We start from the raw sequence: 25,705 nt of genomic DNA, 5'->3' as shown, positions 1-25,705 counted from the left end.
CCCTTCATGAGTGTGTATGGGTATGCAAGTATGTTTAATTCATAGTCAATACGCTTTAAAAAAATCAGGAAATTTTAAATGAAAACTATGGATTCCCAGCTTTGGGCAACAGGGCAAGTATCAAGGAACCAAAGACAGAGCAGTCACTAGAAATCTGTGTTCCTTCACAACAAAAGTCCACCCGGGTGGAGCAGAAGCCACTCCTTTTAGTCTGTGCTCCCAGATGGGCATCCTGATAGCTCAATTGGTAAAGAATCTGCCTGCAATGCAGGAGACCCCGGTTCGATTCCTGAGTTGGGAGGATCTGCTGCAAAAGGGATAGGCTACCCACCCCAGTATTCTTGGGCTTCTTAGTGGCTCAGCTGGTAAAGAATATGCCTGCAATGCAGGAGCACTGGGTTCGATTCCTGGGGAGGGAAGATCTGCTGGAGAAGGGAAAGGCTACCCACTCCAGTATTCTAGCCTGGAGAATTCCATGGACTATATAGTCCATGGGGCCGCAAAGAGTCGGAAACAACTGATTTTCCCAACCCAGGGGTTGAACCTGTGTCTCTTGCATCTCCTGTATTGATAGGTGGATTCTTCACTCCTGCGCCACTGGAGAAGCCCTAATGCTAAACTGTAAGACCACAACAAAAGACGTTTAGAAAACTGACCTACTCCCATTGCTTTGCTATACAAACAGGGAAACTGAGGCAAAGTAACAAAATAAGCTGGAGGCAGGCTGAACTGTTTTTCAAGACCTGCATTTCCCAAACTACTTTTACATCAAGTTTAAAGCAGAGGTCAAGAGGATTGAGGATCCAGTACTATACCAGGCCACTCAGTCGACTTGTGAGAACTAGCCATTAAACTCTTACAAATTTTACAAGCCAGTTGACTTCACATTGGAAGTTCACATCAGCAAAAGGGACAGATCCGAGCTCCCCTACCCCCATGAACTAGCTGTGAAACATTTACAAACACATCACTGCTGAAGATTCTTCCATTTGGCTGTTGAGCATCTTCACAGGGGGCATGGGTACTTCATTCTAAAGACGTGATGATTCTGCTGAAGAATATGAATAGAACCAAACCAAACACTTAAGAGTTACAGAACAAAATAAATCTACGCCTAGGTTTGGCGTACTTAGTATGTCCAAGGCTTTGTGATATTAAGTTTTCTTATATCCTCAAAAAGTTTTCTAGAAGTTAAAATTCCAGTAAGATCTCAGCATCCGGAGCTCATAGGAAATTAATTGTTCTTGATAGGCAAAGAATCTGGGGGGTGTAACTTTATATTTATTGAGCACCTGTTGTGTGCCAGGTACCGTGGAAAGCATAAAGTATTTTTTCATATGTTCTTCACGGGTCCTATGAGACAGATCTTATTATTCTCATTTCACCAATAAGGAAACTGAAACTAAGAAAGCTGACCCACTTGGCCAAGGTCTTAAATTAAGTGTCAAAGTTGGGATTCAAAACCAAGTTGGTTGAGTTTCAAAAGATGTGCTCATCTCCATACCCTGCACCGCCTCTCTGATATCTACCATTTTAGACAAGAATTATTTGAAAGCATGCTACATATTCAGCGCATACTTTTTTAAACAGGACACATCTTTCTTGATAATCAAAAGTTTTCATTGAAACATTAAATTAATATGTAGTGATACTTTTACAGTTTCTAAGGGTGAGAGGAGCACTGATTGTTTTTTTTTTTTTCTGCTTGGTTTTTAAACTTTAAAATCCATCATTTGTCCTTTTGTAGTTAGTTGCGATTACTTCTTGTGTCTCTAATATCTGCCACCTTCCTACTTCCAGAACTTGCAGTTTGATTTTATTAGAAGCCTTACCAAAGGAGTATTAAGCAATAGCTAAGACGAAATAAAACTGGAAAAAGCAGCAGTCCTCCCTACTCTGTCCTTTCATGTTTCCAGGTTCCAGTGACCCGCGGTCAACCACAGTCAGAAAACATTAAGTGAACAATTCCAAAAATAAACAATTCATAAGCTTTAAACTGCACACCATTCTGAAGAGCATGATGAACTCTCTCGCCGGACGATTCAGTCCTGTTTGGGAGGGGAGTCACACCTCTGGCAGTGCACTCAGCCCACTGGTCACTTAGTAAGCACCTGGGTTATCTCAGTGACTCTCGTGGTATCAGGGTGCTCATGTTTAAGTCATCCTTATTTTACTTGGTAGCCACCGGAGTTATCACAGCGACTCTTGCACTATTAAGTGTGCTCATATTTAAGCTGTCCTTATTTTACTTACTGAGGGCCCCAAAGCATGAGAGTGGTGATGCTGGCAATTCAGATATGCCATAGACAAGCTTTAAATAAGCTTCCTGTGCCTAGAAAGGTGAAAATTCTTGACTTAGTAAGGGGAAAATATCATATGCCGAGGTTGCTAAGATCTAAGATAAGAATGAATCTTCTATCTGTAAAACTGTGAAGAAGGAAAAAGAAATTTGAGCTAATTTTGCTACCACATTCCTAAACTACCATTAAGGTCTAGGGTATAGCTAAGATGGAAAAGGCATTAAATTTGTACATATGTATTGGGTTGGCCAAAAAGTTCAGTTGGGTTTTTCTGTTACATCTGATAGAAAAACCCAAACAAACTTATTGGCAAACCCAATATTTTGAGAGTAAAGAGACTCCATTCATATAACTTGTTATAGTACACTGCTGTAACTATCTATTATTAGTTACTGTTGTCAATCTCTTACTGTGTCTTATTTATCAATTAAACTTTATCAGAGGTATGTGTGTATATCCCCCCTACATAAGGGGGGCGGAGAAGGCAATGGCACCCCACTCCAGTACTCTTGCCTGGAAAATCCCATGGAGGAGGAGCCTGGTGGGCTGCAGTCCATGGGGTCACTAAGAATTGGACATGACTGAGCGACTTCACTCTCACTTTTCACTTTCATGCACCGGAGAAGGAAATGGCAACCCACTCCAGTGTTCTTGCCTGGAGAATCCCAGGGACGGGGGAGCCTGGTGGGCTGCCATCTATGGGGTCTGCACAGAGTTGGACATGACTGAAGTGACTTAGCAGCAGATAAGGGGAGATGACTAGTGATAAGGAACACCTCCAAATATATCATGAGTAAGAAGCAAGAAAAAGAACCATAAATATAGTGCAAAGAAGTAAAAACCTGGGGAGGGCTAATAAATACCTCTATATTTGCAGTAAACGATTTCTGGAAATACCTTTAAGAATTTGGTTAACAGCAGATTACTTTTAAGGAGGGATGGGAAGTCTGTTTTCTCCAAATAGGCTGCCGAACACTTTTTCTCACTTCTTACACTATTTGTGTAATAGCAATTAGCAAAACACACTGTGAGGGGAACATCCAAGCTTAGATGCTTTATTGCGTCTCTTTAGGGTGCTCAAAAGCACCTTTTTTCCCTGGTTCTTAACTGTGCTCATATTTGGAAAGAGTTGAGCACACTAAGGACCAGGCCCTCTATTTCCACCTGACTTACAGTGTTATTGGAAAGATGAAACACAACACACCAGTTAAACAGGAGATACAACTTACTGTTCTCTCTTACTAAAGAACAGCCAGAGTCAGTGCTTGTGTTATTAGCTGCAGTGCTTCCAGGAGACAAAGAAATTTTGTCAAAAAGAGGCATATAGCTTGAGTTTCTTGGGCTAAGGAGAATATCAAAAGACAAAGAGAACATTTCAAAGGGTGGAGGGGCATAAATAAAAATACTGTAAGAAAGCATCACTCCTTAGGCTGATGTTTGTAAGTTAAGAAATTAGTTAATATACAGACAAACTGTAGAGGCCTTGAAATTGAGACTTAACATTTCTGAAAAGTTAAAGAATGGAAGCTGTGTTTCATCTCTGGACAGTGTGCAAGATGTACCAGAAAGACAGAGCTGTGAGGCAGAAGTATTCAATTAGGGGATGCGTGTCACGTTCAAATATCCCCTTAGAATGTTAGCTCCAAGAGCAAGGAAGCTCGTTGGGTTTGCATCTGTTTATGTCAGGGGCAACTCAATACGATGCTATATAGGCACTAACATACCAGACGCTAACAGATAATGGACAGTCTGCCATGGGGCAGGAAAACCTACAGTAGGTAACAGTAAGAAACAATTTCGAGTTGTTTCGTTTTCCAAAGGATCTGTAAGAACTGATACTTAATTCTATCTTATTTTACCTTTCAAGATAAAAGCAGGCAAACACAATTTAAAGATTTCTAGTTAGGATAAATGGTGGTAGCTGCTGCTGCTGCTAAGTCGCTTCAGTCGTGTCCGACTCTGTGCGACCCCATAGACGGCAGCCCACCAGGCTCCCCCGTCCCTGGGATTCTCCAGGCAAGAACACTGGAGTTGGGTAAATGATGGTAGAGGAACCTCCCAAAACAAGTGCATGTATTAGATAAAATTTGATATTTTACACCTATGTGATATCAATACAAGTACTGGAGAGTTAAATATTTCTACCTAAAAGGTAGTCTCTATCATTAATAAAAGTGTCAGTTCAGTTCAGTCACTCAGTCATGTCTGACTCCCTGTGACCCCATGGACTGCAGCACATCAGGCCTCCCTCCAGAGCCTACTCAAACTCACATCCATTGTGCTGGTGAGGCCATCCAACCATTTCATCCTCTGTCGTCCCCTTCTCCTCCTTCAATCTTTCCCAGCATCAGGGTCTTTTCCAATGAGTTGGTTCTTCTTCACATAAGGTGATCAAAGTACTGGAGTTTCAGCTTCAGCATCGGTCCCTCCAATGAATATTCAGGACTGATTTCCTTTAGGATGGACTGGTTGGATCTCCTTGCAGTCCAAGGGAATCTCAAAAGTCTTCTCCAACACCACAGAACAAAGCATGAATTCTTCGACACTCAGCTTTCTTTATAGTCCAACTCTCACATCCATACATGACTAGTATTAAAACCACAGCTTTCACTGGACGGAGCTTTGTCGGCAAAGTAATGTCTCTGCTTTTTTAATATGCTGTCTAGGTTGGTCATAGCTTTTCTTCCAAGGAGAATGTGTCTCTTAATTTCATGGCTGCAGTCACCATCTGCAGTGATTTTGGAGCCCTAAAATATAAAGTCTGCCAATGTTTCCATGGTTTCCCCATCTATTTGCCATGCAGTGATGGGACCGAATGCCATGATCTTAGTTTTCTGAATCTTGAGTTCTAGGCCAACTTTTTCACTCTCCTCTTTCACTTTCATCAAGAGACTCTTTAGTTCTTACTCGCTTTCTGCCATAAGTTTGGTGTCATCTGCATATCTGAGGCTACTGATATTTCTCTCGGCAATCTTGATTCCAGCTTGTGTTTCATCCAGCCCAGCATTTCACATGATGTACTCTGCATATAAGTTAAATAAGCAGGGTGACAATACACAGCCTTGACGTACTCCTTTCTCTATCTGGAACCAGTCTGTTGTTCCATGTCCAGCTCTAACTGTTGCTTCTTGACCTGTATACAGATTTCTCAGGAGGCAGGTCAGGTGGTCTGGTATTCCCATCCCTTTAAGAATTGTCCACAGTTTGTTGTCATCCTTTGACTATGCCAAAGGCTTTGGCATAGTCAATAAAGCAGAAGTAGCTGTTTTTCTGGAACACTCGTGCTTTTTTGATGATCCCATGGAAGTTGCAATTTGATCTCTGGTTCCTCTGCCTTTTCTAAATCCAGCGTGAACATGTGGAAGTTCATGGTTCACATACTGTTGAAGCCTGGCTTGGAGAATTTTGAGCACTATTTTGCTAGTGTGTGAGATGAGTGCAATTGTGCAGTAGTTTGAACATTCTTTGGCATTGCCTTACTTTGGGATTGGAATGAAAACTGACCCTTTCTAGTCTTGTGGGCACTGCTGAGTTTTCCCAATTTGCTTGCATACTGAGTGCAGCACTTTCACAGCATCATCTTTTAGGATTTGAAATAGTTCAACTGGAATTCCATCACCTCCACTAGCTTTGTTCGTAGTGATGCTTCCTAAGGCCCACTTGACTTCACATTCCAGGATGTCTGGCTTTAGGTGAGTGATCACATCATCATGATTATCTTGGTCATGAAGACCTTTTTTGTACAGTTCTTCTGTGTATTCTTGCCACCTCTTCTTAATATCTTCTGCTTCTGTTAGGTCCACACCATTTCTGCCCTTTATTGTATCCGTCTTTGCATGAAATTTTCCTTTGGTGTCTAATTTTCATGAAGAGATCTATAGTCTTTCCCATTCTATTGTTTTCCTCTTTCTTTGCATTGATCGCTGAGGAAAGCTTTCTTATCTCTTCTTGCTATTCTCTGGAACTCTGCATTCAAATAGGTATATCTTTCCTTTTCTCCTTTGCCTTTATTATAGGGGACTAGAATGCAAAAGTAGGAAGTCAAGAGATAACTGGAGTACAGGCAACTTTGGCCTTGGAATACAAAATGAAACAGGTCAAAGGCTAACAGAGTTTTGCCAAGAGAACATATTGGCCATAGAAAACACCCTCTTCCAACGACACAAGAGAAGCCTCTACACAAGGACATCACTAGATGGTCAATACCAAAGTCAGACTGATTATATTCTTTGCAGCCAAAATTGGATAAGCTCTATACAGTCAACAAAAACAAGACCAAGAGCTGACTGTGACTTAGATCATGAATTCCTTATTGCCAAATTTAGACTTAAATTGAAGAAAGTAGGAAAAACCACTAGACCATTCAGGTATGACCTAAATCAAATCCTTTACGATTATACAGTGGAAGTGACAAATAGATTCAAGGGATTAGATCTGATAGACAGAGTGCCTGAAGAACTATGGACAGAGGTTTGTGACACTGTACAGGAGGGAGTGATCAAGACCATCCTCAAGAAAAAGAAATGCACAAAAGCAAAATGGATGTCTCACGAGGCCTCACGAATAGCTGTGAAAAGAAGAGAAGCAAAAGGCAAAGGAGAAAAGCAAAGATATACCCATTTGAATGCAGACTTCCAATAAAAATCTAAACACTGAAATATGTTTATCCTCCATTCTTTACCATGTATTTCTGGCTGAAATCTCATCCAACATGAAATGGCTTTATCGCTCATATGGAAAACTGGTCATATCCTCTGCCTCCCAGCTCCTTCCAGTGTGTTTGCCTTGCACTGTGGAAATGTTATGGGGCTTCCACAATGGCTCAGCAGGTCAAGAACCCACCTGCAATGCAGGAGATGCAGGTTCAATCCCTGAGTCAGGAAGATCTCCTGGAAGAGGGCATGGCAACCCACTCCAGTATTCTTGCCTGGAGAATCCCATGGACAGAGGAGCCTGGTGGGCTTTGGTCCCTGAAGGCACAAAGAGTCGGACACACTGAAGTGACTGAGCACATGGAAAATGTTTTATATATACATTTGACAAGGGGATCAGCTATCACTGTCCAACAGAAATGGGCATCCCTCCAGAACGCTTGGCATACCCAATCAGCAAACACAATGTAGGTCTAGAATCTGCCAGATTTCTGCAACTAAATATCCTCCTACCTTACAACTTGCTTAGAAGTCCACCTCTCTCAGCTGGACCATCATCATCTCTCTAAAACTGCTGCCTACCACACTTTGCATTTTTACTAATGAACAGTTAAGCCTCCTGCCCATCAAGGATTGAAAGTAAACTCATGTCTGCTCCACCTCCTTATTCTTGCCATGCTTGGCACGCTGCCTGGCATTCAGGCCTGTTTTAAGAAACTTGGTTGAAGATATGAACACATGACGACTGCATGAAGGATTATAGTAACTTCCGGGAGTTTCTCTGCAAGGCAGAGTAATCCAGGTCAAGTTTCCATTGACTATTCCCTCAGCAGCTATGGAAGGCATTGCTAACTGAGCAAGAACTTTTTTTTTCCCTCCTGATCCACCTCAGCCTCTTAAATCATTCACCACCAGTCAGTCAAAATTCACCCACAAGATGAAACCAATTTGTTGTCCCTGAACTCTGCCTTCCTTTTTAAGTTCAAATGTATCAATTTAAAAAGTTTTTCAGGTAAGCCCAGAATAAAAACCTGAAAACACTGATAAGGCCAAAACTAAATCCAGAACTAGGAACTTACATAAAATTGTCTTTCTTTTTGCAGTTTAAAGTTGGTAAAGATACCTAGTATATTTTGAGCACTGGAGTACTGAATGAAAAAATGTAAAAGAGGTCAGTCTTTCTCCACGATCTTTTTATTGTATAAGTGCTAGGTGCCTTTAAGGAAAATGTTGCACCACACCAAAGAGATCAGCAATGAAGTCTCTCAAGAAAAGTTCATCTCTGTTCCCTTTCAAAAAAACCTCTTGGGACTTGCCTCGTGGTCCAGCGGCTAAGACTGTAAGCTCCCCCCAGTGCAAGGGACCCACATTCAATCCCTGGTCAGGGAACTAGATCCCACATCCTGCAACTAAGACTGAATATCATGCACGCCGCAACGAAGACCTGGCGCAGCCAAATAAATATTTTTTAAAAATACCTCTCCCAGTTTCTCTTGCCTTACAGATTTCTTTTTCTCAAAATAAAAATAAATACCAAATACCATGGAGTCATTAGTCCATACAGCACACAACTGCATCATAAAAAGTTGTAACAGTTTTTCTAGAAATATTAATTCACTCAAGATGAACTCCAGAGCTCAATACTATGTACATGTTTTTATTAAATTTGTTTTAATATTTTCATTAGATGAGGTTAAAGGATCTTTTTAATGTACTGTGACTTGAATTCCAATCTGATGACATAATTAACTGTTGCGTGATATTTCTAAGCAAGTTTTAAACTTTATCTGTTAAGAAATTAGAGATCGGATGACAAACTGTTGCCTCTGTCACATCTGTGACAAAAAAAGCGGGGGGGAATTACATTTCAGATGACAAGCTGCTTTGACTCTTTGTTGTTACATCCTACCTAACGAGTGCCTGAACATGATAAACAAATACAAACTACTACAAAAATTTAGTAGGCTGCAATATTTTCAAACACTTGGTTTCCATCTTAGATAGGGCCAAGTCTACTGCCTTAAATATAATTAAGTATCATGTAAACTTCAGCTTAAAGGCACATTAAGACCATGTCTTCACAAATATTAAAATAACTGATGGATGAAGTCAATGTGTTGGGGCAGAAGTACTAAGTCAAGTGAGATGGTCCCATGTTGCTGCCGACAAAACTGCCAGCTGACTGGAGCTGGAATTCATAGTCTCATCTCAGAGCTAAAATTCTCATGCAGTCTTAGAAAACAAGTCACTTTTACAAATTACTTGGCAATTGGGCATTTCAAAGACAGACTCTCCAACTGCCAGATCAAAAACAAATTACGAGTTATAAAGGATCTGTACACTCTCCTTTTCTAAATTCTGTCCTTCTCTAAACCAATATATACCACAAAGTAAACAAACAAAATCTCAATATTTTTTTAAAAAGAAAGAAAAAAGGAAAATATAACTTGTATCTGTATCATAACAAAGAAATTACAAGAGGAGTGTGAGCTGGTAGTTCTGCCAAAGCTAAATGTATTCCACATGGTTAGTGGCCAGTGAATTCTGAGAAGGGAGAGAAAATGTGACACGTAGGCCTCACAATGAGCTTAATCTACTAGATCCCCTCTATAATGATTCTGCATGCGTATTTTAATAGTGATTAAACATATGGAAATGCACAGAGCCTCGTGTCAGGATGTTTCTCTGGCCTTTAATATCATGTGAACATCCCAGGTCAAACATAAACATGACATTAATGGTCTGGAAGCAGAGCAGACCGCCCAAAAGTGGGTATCTAACAGACCTCAGAGATTCCTCTTTTGATGGTTGTGGGATAGACACGGCAGAGTTTGAACACTAACAAGCGTTGTTAAGGTAACACTTCCACCCAATGTGTCAGCATAAAACTACCCATTTCAAAAAAAAAAAGATTTTGGAGTATGTTTTATTAAATTGTGAAATGCATGTCCTGGTAAATTTCTGTATAAATCTGATGTACAAATTCCACTGAAAATGTGCCACAGCTGGTAGTATAAATGACTACAATAAATCATTATTAAATAACTGTATATCTTGGTAATGACATAATGCCTAACTAAAAAAAGTATGCAGAAGTGAACATTCAGTGGAAGAAAAGCACTCCGCGCACAGGAAAACAAATTACAAACCTTACCATGCCAACAGTACAGTATGATTCAGTGACTGAACAAGGAAATAAAATTCACATAAATAGTTCTTAAATCTGCGGTGGAATTGTGTTCACTATTGCATCAAACAAGTTGTACGGCAAGCGGTAATGGACTCGGGTTTTTGACGGGAACGCTTGCACCGGCAAAGGGGAACTCTTCTACATACAGCTGCGTCCAATATTTTGCTAGACAATAAAAACATATCCTGGGTATCAATCAGCAAGCCCAGTCTGCCCCCTCTCTGAAGCTCCATAAATATTCCTTTAAAAACAACCTTATTTTCTCACCACCACCCTCTCCTTCATTGAGAACTCCACCCTCCTTCAAAATAAACTTTGAAAACGATACATAGTTACATTCTTTGTGATGTGGAGCAGATGGATCTTTCCAGCAACCCATTACTTTAGCTATCACTTGAAATGAATCACTCCAAAGGTCCCTCCCTCACTCAGTTCTCCCAGGCCTCCATCTGTCAAAGTGCAGACACTCAGGACCTCTGTCACAACTAAGGTGTCAGTGTGGCTCCAGCCAAGATGAACTCCAGCGAAGCCACGGGCCCCACATGCCCGCTCTCAGCCTATGACCACTTCCCCCTGCCTCTAGGGAAGGGGGCATTATTCACCAACACTCTCACAACAGAAATACTGTCTTGAGACAAACCCAGTAAAGTAGTTCGTCTACCAAATATTTCACACAGCCAGTTGGTAAAATCTTTGTCCAAGTCATCACTGCTCACTCTCCTGTTTGTGTTTATACTTTAGTTCACAGCCACTTTGCTTCATAAAATGAAAAGATGTCCCCGAACACCACTTCCACCTGTCCTTTTTCTGCGTGCCAAACCTCCAGGAGGCAAAAGTGTTTCTGAGTAAGGAACCTCGGCCTTTCCCAGCAACTGTAGGATTTATCCATACATGATTTAGCAAAGCTGCCCCCATCTCAACCAACATGCAAACTGAGTTGTCCAGTACAATATAAGGGTAAAGATGGTCTCTATTTTAACCTAGATCAAAAGATCTTTTGCAAATATGAATGGAAGGGTCTTTTTCCCCCTGAATTTCATTTTCCAATTTGCCTTCAATTTTAAGTACAGAAATAAAAAACCATTCCCTTTTCAATGCATAGCAACTGCTTCACTAAGATCATTATTAAGTGCATCTACTCAAGAAATAGTTGGAGACAGTGGGCCCCACTGTCATGGATCTCTTCCCAGCAAGATATTTCTTCCTTCACCTCCACTTCCAGCCACACAGCCATTCTCTGCATCTCGTCCACACTCAGAGGCAAGCATCCCATCTGTGCTATTGCCTCAAAAGCTGGCACATGCCAGACCAAATAAATAAACCAGTGAAGGAACACCTGACTCTGAGAAGGAGAATATAAACATCGATAAGTTACAAGTGGAAACATGAAATACTTCCAAATAAGCAAAAGTTCAGACAGAGAGAGAGATCAAGACAGCATGAAAAGACAGCCAGACCCAAAAGGAGAGGGTAGAGAAGAAGCACAGGTGCAGGGAAAGGAGTCAAGGGAAGATACAGGAGATGGAGGAGACTGTACAGAGTACAGAAAGCAACGGTCTACCATACCAGAGTGTGGGACCTAAGTTTCCAGCTACATTGCCCAGGAAAAGGAATCAAAAAAATGAAATGTTGATCATGACTATGACTATATCTTCAGTACTAGTTATCAAGGGTCACCTACTGATGTCAACTCCATTATTATACAAACAATGGCATGATTTCTCTCTTCCTTCCCCACCCCACTTTCCATCTCCCGAGACAAGCCAGTCTACTCCGAGACTTGACATACCAGCTGACTGCTCAGAGCCACCAAACCCACAGCCTCAGCCTATATCACTCTTCTACACCACAAATGCATTCAAGGTGTACATGTCACCTCCAGGGTAAGGTCTAATAGGAACTTCACACCCAGCAGTTCCTATTAGACTCCTATTAGATTATTTGTGTGGCTCTGTGACCAGCTAATATGCTCCTTCTCCAGAACCACCCACCTCAGTAAATGACACCATTGGCCACTGAGTAGCTTGGAAAATAATTTTCTCCACTTATGAAGGGGAAAAAAAAACAAAAACAAAAACCTATTTTATCCTTCCTTCTCTAACCTTCCGGCTTCCCGGGTGGCTTTAGTGGTAAAGAAAACACCTGCCAATGTAGGAGACATAAGAGTCATGGGTTCCATCCATGGATTGGGAAGATCCCCTGGAGGAGGGCAGAGGCAACCCACTCCAGTATTCTTGCCTGGAAAATTCCATGACAGAGAATTCCAGGGACTGGCATGTTGCAGTCCATAGCGTTGCACAGATTCAGACACAACTGAAGCGACTTAGCACGCACACACTCTAAATTTTAAAACAAAGATAAACCTCTCTAGGAAGTATGCCCAGACTCGAGTTTTCACAGTGTGGAGAACACCGAGGTCACCTGCCAAATCACCTTGATGTGTGAAAACAAACCTCCAGGATTAGCTCATGAGATGTGCAGAAGACTGTCACAGGGGGAAGCCTTTTATCTCTCAACGAGATGAGACGTTACCTTAAACTGTGAGATTGGTCCCAACTTTACAGTCACTTTTATGTTATTCTACACACCTACAAATCTGTGAATTTCTACTCAATAATAAATTGGGTTCTTTTTTTCTCTATTCTATGTGGATAAAAAGTGTCTTTTTGTTGGCAGGATTATTTTATTTCCCCAACCACTCCCTCCTCCTCCTCTGACACCTATGCAACCTTTTGAGCTATAGTTGAGCTATGCAACCTCCAAATAGCTTCCAGTTTATCTCTCAAATAAATTATCTCTGGACCATCTACTCTCCATTCCTGTGGCTACTACCCCTGTAGAGACTGCCATTTTTTTTTTGAGGTATATGTGACATACAACATTATATAACATGAAGCCCTTTCCGTTTCTCCTTTCCTGAACCTCCCCTTGCCCTCAGAGATGGCATCTTTCCCTGGACTAGAGTATGTTATCATCCACTCCAACAGCATCCCGTACTTCCTCTCAGCACTTGAAACTACTTAATTTCTATCTTCCCTCTGGGGCAAGAAGCACTATGACGGCAAGAGTTCTTTACACCCATATGAAGTGAAGCCAAAGTCGCTCAGTCGTGTCCGACTCTTTGTGACCCCAAGGAATTCTCCAGGCCAGAATACTGGAATGGGTAGCCTTTCCCTTCTCCAGGGGATCTACCCAATCCAGGGATCAAACCCAGGTCTCCCACATTGCAGGCGGATTCTTTACCAGCCGAGCCACCAGGGAAGCCCAAAAACAGAAACGCAAAGTGTGTTTACACCTATAACCTCAGTGCCTCATACAAACAGATTCAACAAATATTTCTGACTGAATATTCCCAACTTACTAGCCAGGCAAAGTGGAAAAAAACTCAAGCGGGATTTAAAGTTTTGTTGTATAGCTTTACTGTGATTTTAAATCTCTTGCTGTATGGTACAATATATCGAAGGCTTGTCCTTTTTCAACTAATTACAAAGCAAAACACTGTCTGAAAGATTAAGGCTTCTCATCACCACCACTCTTCGGCTACCACTAGTACCCATAGCTTATCAAGACACAGATGAACTCAGTTATACCCTGGGGTCCGAGTCCAATAAGCCTTGAGCAATTCCTCGACAACTGTCAAACATAACAGACTTATAATTGTGAGATTCGTCAAAAGCTTGTGGACACTTTTCACACCTAACGTAAGCATCTATGTTCCTAAGTTTCCTCAAGCCACTTTCTCCAAACTCCACTGCTAACAAGAGCAATGCAGAGCTTGGCCGCATAACTTAAATTTCTTTCAATCTTTATTGAATGCCTACTATGTTCCTAGTATGACAGTAACACTGGAAAGAAAAAAAAAATCACAATCCAAGGCCAAAGTGAACTTGTTCTGTGATTTAACAGCAAATGAATTGTACCAATCTATATATAAGGAAATCCTATAAAATACTAAATACTTGACATCTTACCAGATCCCTTTTGTTCCTTCATAGTTTTAGATTTCAATAATCATTTTATTGAACAAATTACGAACACAAAGCAAGGAGTACTAGTTTTCTACAGCAGCCATAATAAATTACCACAATCTCAGTGACTTAAAACGTAAATTATCTTACTGTTCTGCTGCTCAGCAGTCCAACACAGGTCTCACTGGACTAAAATCAAGGTGCTAGCAGAGTCGCATTCCATTCAGGAGGTTTGAGAAGATCTATCTCCTGGCTTTTTTCAGCTTCTAAAGGCTGCCTATATCTCCTTGGCATGGGGTCCCCTTGTTCCATCTCCAAACCAGCCATGCTGAAGCTCTCCAACCTTTCTTCCAGTCATGTCTCTCTGACCACAGCTGAGAAAGGTTCTTTAATGAGTCACATGATTAAATTGAGTCCACCTGGATAATCGGTTGTTCTCGCCTCATCTCAAGGAAAGATTATTTAACCTTAATCATATCTGCAAAATCCCTTGTATTAAGTAACATAGTCACAAGTTTTTAAGAGCTGGATGTGACTGGGGAAGCATTATTCTGCTTTTATTTTACAAAAAAAGCTTGCAAAATTTTCAGGTTAATATTTCTCACCTGAGAATTAATGACCATCTGAACAAGACCCAGTTTCATCCTCAGTCAGTCTCCCCCATCAGGAAGTTTCCACAAGCCTCTTATCCTTCTCCATCAGAGGGCAGACAGAATGAAAACCACAATCACAGAAAACTAACCAATCTGATCACATTGTATAACTCAATCAAACTATGAGCCATGCAGCATAGGGCCACCCAAGACAGACAGGTCATGGTGGAGAGTTGTGACACAATGTGGTCCACTGGAGAAGGGAATGGCAAACCACTTCAGTATTCTTGCCTTGAGAACCCCATGAACAGTATGAAAAGGCAAAAGGACAGGACACTGAAAGATGAACTCCCAGGTCGGAAGGTGCCCAAAATGCTACTGGAGATCAGTGGAGAAATAACCAGAAAGAATGAAAAGACGGAGCCAAAGTAAAAACACCACCCAGTTCTGGATGTGACCAGTGATGGAAATAGAGTCCAATGCTGTAAAGAGCAGTATTGCATAGGAACCTGTAACGTTCCAGGTTCCATCCATGAGTCAAGGCAAATTGGAAGTGGTCAAACAAGAAATGGCAAGAGTGAACATCAACATTTAAGGAATCAGCGAACTAAAATGGACTGGAATGGGTGAATTTAACTCAGATGACCATTATATCTACTACTGTGGGCAAGAATCCCTTAGAAGAAATGGGGTAGACATCACAGTCAACAGAAGAGTCTGAAATGCAGTACTTGGATCTCAAAACCGACACAATGATCTCTATTCATTTCCAAGGAAAACCATTCAATATCACAGTAATCCAAGTCTATGCCCCAACCAGCAATGCTGAGGAACCTGAAGTTGAACAGTTCTATGAAGATCTACAAGACCTTCTAGAACTAACATCCAAAAAAGATGTCCTTTTCATTATAGGGGACTGGAATGCACAGGTAGGAAGTCAAGAAATACCTGGAGCAACAGGCAAATTTGGCCTTGGAATACAGAATGAAGCACGACAAAGGCTAATAGGGTTTTGCCAAGAGAATGCACTGGTCATAGCAAACACCCTCTTCCAACAACACAAGAGAAGACTCTACACATGGATATCACCAAATGGTCAATACTGAAATCAGATTGATTATATTCTTTGCAGCCAAAGATGGAGAAGCTCTATACAGTCAACAAAAACAAGACCAGGAGCTGACTGTAGCTCAGATCATGAACTCCTTATTGCCAAATTCAGACTTAAATTGAAGAAAGTAGGGAAAACCACTAGACCATTCAGATATGACCTAAATCAAATCCTTTACGATTATACAGTGGAAGTGACACATAGATTCAACAGATTAGATCTGATAGACAGAGTGCCTGAAGAACTATGGACTGAGGTTCGTGACACTGTACAGGAGACAGTGATCAAGATCATCCCCAAGAAAAAAAATGCAAAAAGGTAAAATGCTTGTCTGAAGAGTCCTTACAAATAGCTGTGAAAAGAAGAGAAGTGAAAAGCAAAGGAGAAAAGGAAGATATACCCATTTGAATGCACAGTTCCAAAGAATAACAAGGAGAGATAAGGAAGCCTTCCTCAGTGATCAATGTAAAGGCATAGAAGAAAATAAAGAAAGAACAGAGATCTTTTCAAGAAAATTAGAGATACCAAGGAAAATTTCATGCAAAGATAGGCTCAATAAACGGCAGAAATAGTATGGACCTAACAGAAGCAGAAGATACTAAGAAGAGGTGGCAAGAAGACACACAAGAGCTATACAAAAAATATCTTCATGACCCAGATAACCACAATGGTATGATCACTCACCTAAAGCCAGACATCGTGGAATGCAAAGTCAAATGGGCCTTGGGCAGCATCACTACGAACAAAGCTAGTGGAGGTGATGGAATTCCAGTTGAGGTATTTCAAATTCTAAAAGATGATGCTGTGAAAGTGCTGCACTCCGTATGCAAGCAAATTGGGAAAACTCAGCAGTGGCCACAAGACTACAAAAGGTCAGACTTCATTCCAATCCCAAAGAAAGGCAATGTCGAAGAATGTTCAAACTACTGCACAATTGCACTCATCTCACACACTAGCAAAGTAGTGCTCACAATTCTCCAAGCGAGGCTTCAACAGTACGTGAACCGTGAACTTCCACATGTTCAAGGTGGATTTAGAAAAGGCAAAGGAACCAGATATCAAATTGCGAACATCCACCAGATCATCAAAAAAGTTAGAGTTCAGAAAAATATCTCCTCTTGCTTCACTGACTATGCCAAAGCCTTTGACTGTGTGGACCACAACAAACTGTGGAAAAGTCTTAAAGAGATGGGAATACCAGACCACCTGACCTGCCTCCTGAGAAATCTGTATACAGGTTAAGAAGTAACAATTGGAACTGGTCATGGAATAACAGACTGGCTCCAAATCAGGAAAGGAGTATGTCAAGGCTGTATACTGTCATCCTGCTTATTTAACTTATATAAAGAGTACATCATGAGAAACGCTGGACTGGATGAAGCCCAAGCTGGAATCAAGATTACTGGGAGAAATATCAATAACCTCAGATATGCAGATGACACCACGCTTACAGCAGAAAGCGAAGAAGAACTAAAAAGCCTCTTGATTAAAGTGAAAGAGGAGAGTGAAAAAGTTGACTTAAAACTCAACATTCAGAAAACGAAGATTACGGCATCCAGTCCCATCACTTCATGGGAAATAGATGGGGAAACAATGCAAACAGTGACAGACTTTATTTTCTTGGGCTCCAAAATCACTGCAGATGGTGACTGCAGCCATGAAATTAAAAGACATGTGCTCCTTGGAAGAAAAGTTATGACCTACCTAGACAGCATATTAAAAAGCAGAGACATTACTTTGCCAACAAAGGTCCATCTAGTCAAAGTTATGGTTTTTCCAGTGGTCGTGTATGGATGTGAGAGTTGAACTATAAAGAAAGCTGAGCACTGAAAAATTGATGCTCTTGAACTGTGGTGTTGGAGAAGACTCTTGAGAGTAACATGGACTGCAAGGAAATTCAACCAGTCCATCCTAAGAATCAGTCCTGAATATTCATTGGAAGGACTGATGCTGAAGCTGAAACGCCAATCCTTTGGCTACCTGATGCGAAAAGCTAACTCATTTGAAAAGACCCTTTGCTGGGAAAGATTGAAGGCAGAAGGAGAAGGGGATGACAGAGGATGAGATGGTTGGATCACATCACCAATTCAGTGGACATGAGTTTGAGTAAGCTCCAGAGTTGATGATGGACAGGGAAGCCTGGCATGCTGCAGTCCATGGGGTCGCAAAGAGTCGGACATGACTAAGTGACTGAACTGAAATGAGAATTAATGGCATCTCTGGTGGCTCATATGGTAAATAAAGAATCCACCTGCAATGCAGGAGATTGGGTTGGGAAGATACCCTGGAGAAGGGAATGGTAACCCACTCCAGTATTCTTCCCTGGAAAATCCATGGACAGAGTAGCCTGCGGGGCTACAATCCATGGGGTCACAGAGAGTCAGACATGAATGAGCAATTAACACATAACACATAAGGAACCATGTATCAATCTTATTTTCATAATCAAAATCTATGAAGAATCTATTAACTTTACTTAAATTCACAGATGTAAGACTTAAACCTTTTTTAAAAAATTACTATTTAACTTTTCTTTCATTTAAATGAAAGAGGAAAATATTCTAAGGTCAAAGTGTATGTTTTTGCAATAAACATAGATTCCAGAGGGAATATGTTCTGATTTTATCTGTGATAACCTCCAGGAAACTAATTCATCTTAAAGTGGGTTATAACACTTAACTTCATGATAACAGTTTCAGTTCACACCAAAAAGCAATGTACAGAAATGGATTACAGGTTACCACTGCAACAGCTGGCTTGAATCTCATACTTCAATAAGAAGGAAAATGTGATTTTCATGCAAAAATCTTAGTAATTGGAATTGAGACTTATTTAGTTAATTGCTTTTTAACATTTTGTACTTCATTATGAAAAGTTTTGTTCAGAGAGGAACCTTTAAGTATCACACCTGAAGCTGTTGTATTCAAGGGTAGTATGTTTTCTGTAGTATATATTAGAAAGGACTTTAAGAAAAGCATACATGGTTACTTTTAAGACTTCAGGGATAGAAAAACCACCAAACAGATTTTTTTCCAATTTCTTAATCTCTGAAAACTTACCATTTTGTTAAAATGTAAGGTTTCAAACAGAAAATGACTGGCCATTTTCAACGTCAATCAGTATTAATGTCCTTCACAATGCATAAGAAGAAAAAAAGAGGAATACTAAATACTGGTTGAAAATAAATTTTTAAAAGAACCCTCATTCATAATCATGCAATTTATACATAATTTAGTTTTATTATTACATATTTTAAATCTGTGAGAGCATACCTCTGTCACATTTAGAGCTAGAAGTATGTAAATATCAAAGAGCGGCTCAATTCTTAGAGAAACTCTTATGAGCTAAGAATTTTCTGATTTTTATTTGCAATAAGAATGTATTAATTTTATAATGTAAAAAATCTGTGATAGCTACCAGCTGCAAGCCCATCCACTCCCACAATCCGTGGGGGAAAACGGGACACAAGTTTCCTAACAACACTCATCTAGGCATGGTGCTAAGTGACCATCTTCATATGAAAACTAAGGTGTCAAAGGCAAAGGCTATGTAACCTCTCAAGATGACTAGTAATTACCGAAGAACTACAACTGCACTCACTAGTGACTTGCAGAAAATGTACTCACTATTGGCTGGAAAGTAAATAGACAAATTGTTGAATAATTTTTGCATCTTCAACCAAAAAAAGGTAATTATGTGAAGGGATGGAAGTGTTAGCTGGCCCTACTGTAGTAATCATTTCACAATACATACATGTATCAAATCATCACACACAGACCTTAAACTTACATGCTAGATGTCAACTATATTTCAATAAAACTGACAGGGAGGACTGGCGTGCTGCAATTCATGGGGTCACAAAGAGTTGGACACGATTGAGCGACTGAACTGAACTTAACTAAATACATTCAAGTTTGAGATCTAAATCATGCATTCTCAATCAGGGGAAAACTTATTTTTATATTACTTACTTTATTCTTCTATTTATCTGAGCTACTCTGGTGGCTCAGATGGTAAAGAATCCATATGTAATGCAGGAGACCCAGGGTCCATCCCTGGGTCAGGAAGATCTCCTGGAGAAGGGAAGCTTACTCTCTTTAGTATTCTTGCCTGGAGAATTCCATGGACACAGGAACCTGGAGGGCTACAGTCCATGGAGTCGCAAAGAGTTGGACACGACTGAGTGACTAACACATAGATCATAGGTCAAGTCACACATTTATTTATTTTTGATATTACAGTTACCTGTGGTCTTTGGAAGCTCAACTCTATTCAACAAAATCTTAATCCTTAGGATTTAATGGCAGGTTTGTGGGGGTAGACAATGATTAGGACAAAATGTCTAAAAAGCTGTTTAGGCCCTGATAGTGAAAAAAAAGGTTGAGAAACAGCCCTGCTGCTGCTAAGTCGCTTCAGTCGTGTCCGACTCTGTGCGACCCCATAGACGGCAGCCCACCAGGCTCCCCGTCCCTGCGATTCTCCAGGCAAGAACACTGGAGTGGCTTGCCATTTCCTTCTCCAATGCAGGAAAGTGAAAATTGAAAGTGAAGTCGCTCAGTCGTGTCCGACTCTTCACGACCCCATGGACTGCAGCCTACCAGGCTCCTCCGTCCATGGGATTTTCCAGGCAAGAGTACTGGAGTGGGGTGCATTCTCCTTCTCCGAGAAACAGCCCAACCCAAGATAAATCCAACTCTGTCTATCAATTACAAGAACACAAATACTAGGAATTTCTTATAAGCACATAGCTGGCTTCTGTTTCATGCTCATCCATTTCCACTGCCCCACTGGTTCTGGGTACCTCCAAGGTTGACCCAATTTGACCCCTCAGGAAATTAAAAAAAAAGAAAATCACAAGAATCCTTTTAGGGCATTTGTGAATGCCCCAGGAGATGTATCTAACCACAAAGGAGACAGTGGCATGGCAAACGGCTTTAAATTCCGTTGGGGCTCTAATACACCCAAGTTTGGGGTCTAAATCATGCATTCTCAATAGGGGAAAAGTTTATTTTTATATTACTTATTTTATTCATCTATTTATTTGAGCTATCCTGGTGGCTCAGATGGTGAAGAAGCCATCTGTAATGCAGAATATATTATTCTGTGTTGAATAATGACACTGTATTGAATAACTGAATCATAACAGAATATAAAATTGTTGACAAGAAATGTGGGGAGAAGGAGAGAAAGACAAGGGAGAAACAGTTGGTGCTCCAGTATCTGTTCAAAAAACATAAGAACATTAAATAAAAAAATATTTGTTAGCCCTGACCCACACTCCACAAGCTCCACGCATGTGTATTAAAAGAAAAACATACTTCAGGTATACGAGGTAGCAATAGCCGCCATTTAAGAGGTAATTTCACTTGTGTTACTCTTGATTCTGAAAAACCAATATTACACCAATGCAACCATATGTCCTTGATTTTCCACAACAATCTCAACTTCATGTAATTGTATCCTTCCCCTCTTCACCCCCAAAACAGTGATCTTTAAATACAAAACTATGATCTCATCTAAGAGTTTCCACACAAATCAATACCAGAAAATCCACTGTTAGACCTTAATACTTGAGAGGCAGGGGAGACTTAGAAAATCATATCACTCTAGTCATATTTAAAAGCAACTTACTTGCAACTTTAGGATTCTAGCTACTTAAGAAAGGTTAAAAAATGTTGAATTAATTTCTTTTTACCAATCCATATTTATTTTAGAGCTTCTTAATTCTTCAGTACTTGTCATTGTTTCTGTAGGCTTCTTCACAGAGTCTTTCTAAACCTTTTACTTTATATTGAAGTGTAGGAAATTAACAATGTTGTGATAGCTTCAGGAGAACAGTGAAGGGACTCAGCCATGCATATACATGTACCCCTTCTTCCCCAAACTAGGGGGGAAGGCTGCCTCATAACACTGAGCAGAGTTCCCTGTGCTATACAGGAGGTCTCTGTTGGTTATCCATTTTAAATACAGCAGTCTGTACATTTCTATTCCAAACTCCCTAACTATCCCTTCCCCTCATTCTTCCTCCTTAGTAACCATACTTCATTCCCTAAGTCTGCCTCACACAGTCTTTTTGATGAACAGAAATATCTTATACTTCAGACCATATCACAACTCTTTTGTACTTCATCAACTACAAGCTAAGGTGTCTGAGGGACTAATGCTTTGTAGCTGACCCAACTGGACATGCCACCAAGCTACATGTAGATGAAGCATAAGAATAAACACAAAATAAATCACAGTATCAAAACTTTAAAAGCAAGAACATGTGGTGATGGTCATTTCTGAAAGTTAAGGACAAAGGACAGAGTCGGTTATTTTAGAAAAGTGACACTTGGGAGAGCAAAAGAGCTCCGGAGAGCAAATCCTTCACTCTAGGAGGTGAGGGTTGATCTTTCACGTTCTCACGGACCTCCTCAAGCTGGTGCCATCCAAGGCCATACAGAAGTGCAACTCCTTCTGGAATGTTATATGAGATGTGAGGGAGGAAGTCTTCAAAACAAGATGCTAGAGGGGGCTGCAATCTAGAAAACAGGCATCTTGCACAAGTGCCCTTGAACACTAACCAAACACATTCAAAGACTTTCACCTACTCCATCCTCAACGTTTTTTCTCTTTCTCAGAGAAAGAGTATTTCAGAAAAAAAAACAAAGAAAATGAAACTTGTAAATGGGGATGACTCAAAGCCCACAATCCACTTTAAAACTCCTAAACACACGTTCCGCAGTAAGGAGAGATGAACAATCAGGACAGGTACCAAAGGAGCCTTTAGGAGGCTCAGCACCAAGAGCAGCTGCTGGGGAAGAATAGGAGGTGGACCACACACATCTCCCAGTGCCTCTTCAATTTTCTTTTTCAATTTTGTGTTCTTGGTTTTGTCATTTGCTTTTTGCTCCCCAAATTTACAGAAGCTGGGAGGAACAGAGCCTGGCCTCCAAAGTAGGGACATAGGTAACCCGACCTCTTAAAGTCCGCTATCAACCACTGAGTCCAGAGAGCTCATCCTGAGACTTAACTACTTAGCATTCGGAAAGCTCCCCTTTGTATATGACACTGTAACTAAGGTAACAGTTATGGTAACAGTAATGAAGATGCCTTCCATCTAGTGTTTTATAACTTACTTAAAGTGCTTAATAACTTTAATGGATTGAAGCATCTCTATGAGATCAAAGGCAGATATAATCATTTCCAGTCAACATGATAGAAAATCAAGGAAGAAAGGTTAAGTAACTTGACCAAGCCTCACTCATCAATACTGTGTCCTGATAACAGTTAAGGGGCTGGGGGATGGCTGCTCAGTGAAGTCTAACCCAAAATAACTCTCTGGTTTGGGGATAATGGGCTTCCCTGGTGGCTCAGACAGTAAAGAATCTGCCTGCAATGCAGAAGACCAGGGTTCAGTTCCTGGGTCAGGAAGATCCCCTGGAGAAGGCAATGGCAACCCACTCCAGTGTTCTTGCCTGGAGAATCCCATGGACAGAGGAGCCTGGCAGGCTACAGTCCGTGGGGTCACAAAGAGTTGGACACGACTGGGTGACTAACACTTCGGGGGTTATAGTGACACTGGTTTGAGGGAAGAAATGTATTTGAAATTGGTATCGATGGCACCCAAAGGGCTCCAAAGAATCTGTCAGAAATCATATAAAGAATAATTTCCATAGACAGCAATTTTCTCCCCCTAACTTTTAAGATCCAACCCCCACTTCCTGGGCAAATATTACAATGCAAAGTTGCCTTGAAATAAGGATGATATTATGTGACACTGCAGAATAAACAAAATATACAGGATGAAAGGGAAAGGAAAGAGACCCTATTAACAGGGTCTTCTCCGTGGTGATTGAGAAGGGGAGAAAACTACAGAGCCTGTTATTTCCAGATGATACAAACCTTCCTACATCCTATTAAATCTGTGAAAGATGAACACTACATACCCAGCTAAAGAATGATCAAGTATTGTGTCACAACATCATTAACCATTACAAGGCCCAAAGTTTGAGAGCGCAGAGCTGTCCATGCATTTGGCCATGTTCAAGTTCGTGTATGGCATACCCTCCTGCCTTAAAACAGTAACTCCCCACTGGAAGACTGTACCAAGGGGAAAAAAATAACCTCATCCTAACGTGAAATCTCTTTATTACTTATTTATTTGGGTTACCAAGTATGTGATCAGAATTAAACTAAGAGCTGGGATTGGTCCCTAATAAAAGTTAACCTTGCTCTCTTTCCCACCCACATGAAAGTAATTCTATTTAGAAATCTTTCATTTTTTGGCCCCAACCCATTCTTTGGGGTGTGTAGCTCACTCACTGCCAGTAATTACTTCCATACAATACCCTGTTTTAAAATGTGTTTGCATACTTATGATGATGCACTACATTTATATTACATTTAAAACTCCAAATGGGCTTACAGATGTCATTTTTCTGTACTAAGAAACAGACTGTGCATGGTGTCCCAGAATAACAACCAGAAAAAAGTGACCTAAATTTCACCTCCCTCGCTCGCTCTCGAAATTTTTGGCCTCCTGAACTTTTTCTTTAATTAATTGGAAGCACAAACTCATTGACCTAGGAGGAAGCTCAACCTAAAATCTGTGATTAGGCCATGAGTATATTCCTGCCATGCGTCCAAATTAATATTACCTAGGTCAGTATGCAATAAATTCTGTTGGTTAATAACCACTGCACTTAGGGCAATTTCATAAACTCCTTTATAAGACTCACCCTTAATATAACAAAAATAGAAAACTTCTATAATAATTGTGGCTTGGATTTCCTTCCTTAAATGACTAATATGATTTTTTTTTTCATTTTATTTATTTGGCTGCACCAGGTCTTAGTTGAAACACATCATCTTTTTACCTTCTGGCATGCGGGATCTTCGGCTGCGGCATGCAAGATCTTGGTGGCAGCACGTGGGATCTAGTTCCCTGACGGGAGATCAAACCCGACCCCCTGCACCGTGAGCACTGAGTCTTAGCCGCTGGACCACTGAGCAAGTCCCACCAACAGGACACTCTTAACCCATCTATGTTATTACTGTAGAAGTATACAAGTTGGTGATTTCATTTACCTGTATATGCTTAAAATTATTTTCCTTAATAAATTAAAAAAAAATTTCTCTTTCTGCTTTAAAGACACAATAGTAACATTTGGCATCTAAATTTGTTAAGTTTGATTTGTTCTTCAGGGCTCAGTGATTTCAGAAATAGGTTAATTTTCACTGTCCCCTTTCACAAATAATGGAGAAGGCAATGGCACCCCACTCCAGCACTCTTGCCTGGAAAATCCCATGGACGGAGGAGCCTGGTGGGCTGCAGTCCATGGGGTCGCTGAGAGTCGGACATAACTGAGCGACTTCACTTTCACTTTTCACTTTCATTCATTGGAGAAGGCAATGGCAAGCCACTCCAGTGTTCTTGCCTGGAGAATCCCAGGGACGGGGGAGCCTGGTGGGCTGCCGTCTATGGGGTCGCACAGAGTCGGACAAGACTGAAGCGACTTAGCAGCAGCACAAATAAGCTTATGGTCAATAAAGAACTCCTTGAACTCAAAAAAACAAAAACAAAAAAAAACTTAAGAATTAACTTTTGTATTATGCAAGTTCTACTATACATATTTACTCCAGTTATAGTCTACATTCAGATCCACTTGAGAGATTTTTGTCCCTGATATGAGGAACACACATGTATATATACACACACCAAAAAACACAGTAAACAAATAGATCTTATGAGATAAAAACTTTAAGGAGGATTTCTAGTATTACGATGTGATTGTACAAATTAAAAATGTGACTGGATTTGATCCTGAAAATGGGCCCCATAAGGCAACAATTTTCTTAAAGTACACATGAAATTTCAGATCTACTCTTCAGCAGCAGAAACTCACC

At 40.6% G+C, this 25,705-nt stretch overlaps 1 protein-coding gene across 17 annotated transcripts in view; it reads right to left on the bottom strand.

The window, feature by feature from the left end:
• The window catches only part of BNC2 (basonuclin zinc finger protein 2), a 485,666-nt gene that overhangs the window by 347,514 nt on the left and 112,447 nt on the right, over positions 1 to 25,705 (bottom strand). For 5 of the 17 annotated variants that reach the window (XM_086415006.1, XM_086415022.1, XM_086415018.1 and 2 more), the window contains exon 1: positions 14,261 to 14,509. The exons of the other annotated variants lie outside the window; for them this stretch is intronic. The gene's annotated coding sequence lies outside the window, so the exon portion shown is untranslated. Of the gene's footprint in view, positions 1 to 14,260; positions 14,510 to 25,705 lie in introns of those variants that run through there. 17 annotated transcript variants of the gene reach the window in all.

Source organism: Bos grunniens, chromosome 8 (genome assembly GCF_055505025.1).
Source record: "Bos grunniens cultivar Pamir isolate PY7600 chromosome 8, Bosgru_T2T1.0, whole genome shotgun sequence".
Lineage (NCBI taxonomy): Eukaryota > Metazoa > Chordata > Mammalia > Artiodactyla > Bovidae > Bos > Bos grunniens.
Note: the sequence above shows the minus strand (reverse complement) of the source record. Positions and strands in the feature narration are given on the sequence as shown.